The sequence below is a fragment of the Oryx dammah genome, unplaced genomic scaffold (assembly GCF_014754425.2).
Source record: "Oryx dammah isolate SB20612 unplaced genomic scaffold, SCBI_Odam_1.1 HiC_scaffold_4, whole genome shotgun sequence".
NCBI lineage: Eukaryota > Metazoa > Chordata > Mammalia > Artiodactyla > Bovidae > Oryx > Oryx dammah.
Genome location: NW_024070188.1, coordinates 41,536,162 through 41,540,267, shown reverse-complemented (window position 1 = coordinate 41,540,267; position 4,106 = coordinate 41,536,162).

Sequence of the window (4,106 nt, the reverse complement as noted above, 5' to 3'; positions counted from 1 at the left end):
GTGATGCATTGTTTTGTTGTGTAATCATCAGCTCTGGGCTTAAAGAAAAAACATTTGTCATTTTCTCCTCCTTGAGAACTCCAGACACCATCTCCTCCAGAGTCCCAGACCCCTTTTTCCTCCTTGGGGACCACAGACTTATCAACCTGCCTAGGAATTGACTCTCATAGCCTTAATAAAAATTTTCAAGTTTGATGTAGGCCAAAGTGTCATGGTGAGGTAAAAATACTACAAAAACCACTAGATTGAAACCATAGTGTTTTTAGCTATTAGGCATGCAAATAAGAAAGAAACAAATCAGTTATACAAGGAAGAAGCAATTGTGTAATAGTTTCTCTCAATAATATCTGACCATTTATTTTGCTACTTTTATATAAAAAACTAATATTATTTGATAAAAAGTCTCTTATCTTGATTTGCATTTTTAAATTGTGAGATTAAACATTTTACTATTTATTTCATAATCTCTGTGTTCTTTTTTATAAATGCCTTTTAACCATTTACCTACTAATAATTAACATATTTAAGAGGGGGCTAGAGAAAAAATAAATATTCAATCAAAAATTTTATAGTAGAAATGGAACTGCTTAAATTTCTGAAAGAGTTTTTAACTTTCACAAGATCTTTAAGTCTCTTAAAGATCAGTCATAATATAGTTTAGAGAAGTAAGATTCATGGTTAGGTTTTGCAAAAACATTCATGTTATTGCATCACTGGGATTAAAACCAAAAAGTCTAGAATTTACCTATGTTGGGTGGAGAAACAAACAGAAATAATTATATGCAGATATATTTATTGTAGATGCAGATATATATTCTAAGAGGATAGTTTATAATGATAAAAGACCACCTCAGGAAATAAGAAAAATCTAAAATAAATAGCAAACTTAGATCCAAACTAACTAGAAGAAGAAAAAAATCTAAAGTTTGTAGAAGGAAATAAAAAAATAAAGATCAGACCAGAAATTTAAAAATAAATAAAATATAGACCAAAAGATTAATAAAAGAGCTGATTCTTTGCAAAGATAAACAAAATTGGCAAGTGCTTAGACAGACTCATCATGAAAAAGAGGAAGCCTAAACATAAAATCAGAACTAGAAGAGGATCTGACACCACAGAAATACAAAGGATCATAAGCAATTACTACCAACAATTATATGACAAAATATTGGACAACAAAAAGAATCAGGAATAAATGTAAAATATGAACAGACCAATTACAAGTAATAAAATTGAATCAGTAATTTTAAAAATAAGCTGTCAACAATTAAAAAGTCTAGGGGCAGATAGCTTCACAAGTGAATTCTACTGAACATTTAACAAAGATTTAACACCTATCCTACAAAAAGTTGAAGAAGATGGAACACTTCTGAGATCAAATTATGAGGCCAACATCACCTTGATATCAAAAACCAAAGACATAGAATATTAAAGGTCAGTATCACTGAGAACATAGATGCAAATCCTCAATAAAATATTAGCAAATAATTCAACAGTTTATTAAAATATCATATACCATGGTCAAGTGGGACTTATCCCAGTGATGCAGGGATATTTCAATATCTGCATATTAGCTAATACCCCAAACCTCATTAATAAACTGAAGAATAAAAATTATAATATAATCTCAACAGATGCAGGAAAAGCTTTGCCCAAATTCAACATATTTATGTAATTCTCAACAAAGTGGGTGTGGAGGAAATATACCTCAATATAATAAATACTAAACATGACCAACTCAGCCAATATCATAATCAACACTGAAAAGTCAAAAGCATTGTCTCTAAGATTAGAAACAAGACAAGAATGTGCACTTGTTCCACTTTTATTCAACATAGTATTGAAAGTTCTAGCTGCAGAAATAAAACAGGGGAAAGAAATAAAAGAAACCTAAACTTGAAAGGAAGAAGAAACACTGTCAATATTTGCAGATGACATGATACTATATAATACCACCAAAAAACTATTAGAACTAAGAAATAAATTCACTAATACTTCAGGATACAATGTTAACATGTAGAAATCTGTTGTGTTTCTGCACATTAACAAAAAACTATCAGGAAAGAAAACTAAGAAAACAATCTCATTTATAATCACATCAAAAATAATAAAATATCTAGGGGAAAAAACTTTAACTTAGGAAACTATAAGACAGTGACAAAGAGCACTGAAGATAAACAAATGGAAATATATGTCATGTTAATAGAGTGGGAAAAATTAATATTATTAATATAATAAAGCTACAGTAACCAAAATAGCATGGTACTGGCACAGAAAACACATAGATCAACAGAATAGAGAGTTCAGAAATAAACCCATGCATTTATATAGTCAATTAAACTGCAACAAAGGAGGTAAAAGTTAATCATGGGAAAAAACAGCCTCTTTAATAAATGGTATTGGGAAAACGGAACAGCTACATGAAATAAAATCAAATTGGACTACTTTCTCATATCATATAAAAATTAATTCAACATGGATTAAAAATTTAAATATAAAATTTGAATCTACAGAACTCCTGGAAAAGAACATAGTCAGTACACTCTTTGACACTGGTCTTTTCTAAATTCTTTAGCTATATCTTCTCAGGCAAGGGAAACAAAATCAAAAAGAAACAAATGAGATTACATTAAATTAAAGAGCTTTTGCACAGAAAGGAAGCTATCAATAAATGAAAAGTCCACCTATAAAAAGGAAGAGGATATTTCTGATAAACCTAATAAAATGTTAATATCCAAAATATACATAGAACTTACACAGCATCAAAAACTCCAACAGCCTTGTTTTTAAAAAAGCATAGGAACTAAATAGACATTTTTTCCAAAGAAGACATACAAATGGCCAAAATGCATATGAAAAAAATGCTCAGCATAACTAATCATCAGGGAAATGCAAATCAAAACCATAAAAAGATATCACCTCACATCTTTCAGAATGGCTATCAAAAATGCAACAAGAGAGATGTGGAGAAAAGAAACCCTTGTGTGCTGTAGGTGGGATTGTAAATTGGTGCAGCCATTATGGAAAATAGTATAGAAATTTCTCAAAAAATTAAAAATAAAATTGCCCTTTGATTCAACAATTTTACTCATGTGTAATTACTCAAAGCAAAAACACTAATTTGAAAAAAATATGTGCACCCTATGTACATTGTAGCATTATCAACAATAGCCAACATATAGAAGCAACCTAAGTGTCTACTGATAGATGAATGCATAAAAGGATATAACATATAAGTATGCATCTATATAATGGAATATTAGCCTTCAAAAGTGAAATCTTGCCTTTTGCAACAACAGGAATAGATCTAGAGCAACTATGCAAAGTTGAATAAGTCAAACAGAGAAAGACAAATACCACATGATCTCACTTTTATGTGCAGTGTCAAAAACCAACCAAACAAAATATAATGAAAACAGACTCATAAATATAGAGAGCAAATGAGTGGTTGCCAGAAGGGAGGGGGTAGGGGATGAGTGAAGTAGGTGAAGGGGATTAAGAGATGCAAACCTATGGTTGTATAATTAATGTTATAAGGATGTAATATACAGCATAAGGAACTTGGTAAATTTATATGGGTCAGATGGTTACTAGACTTAGTGTGGGGATCACTTCATATGCAAATGTCAAATCATTATGTGGTACACTTGAAACTAACATTATATGCCAACCATATTTCAATTAAATTATGCTATAAAATAAAAAGAAGTTATTTTTCATTTGGCTTTTTGAAAGAAAATTGCTACCCTCCATAATTCCTACCCCTTTCATCTTGTGAAAAAGGATGGGAGAGTGAAAATACATCTTTCATATCAATTATAGACAGGCAAATTTTCTAAGGCCTTTAACGAAAATTTTGAAGTATGTTCTTCTCAGTTTGGGAAAAAAATGGAAAGCAAGTGAAAGAAGTTGCTTAGAGAGCTGCTTAAGCAGGGAAGAAACAGGTAACTGAGTGCTTCTAGGGAAGAAATGGACTACTTTTCACTGATATGCCAAAATATGCATGAGTGCTTCCTTGAAACAGAAATAAGCAAGATAGGAGAGTGAGCCTAGAGCTCTTTTAAGTCCTACTAAAGAGAAATGTTTAAAAAGTGTGCCAAGACTCT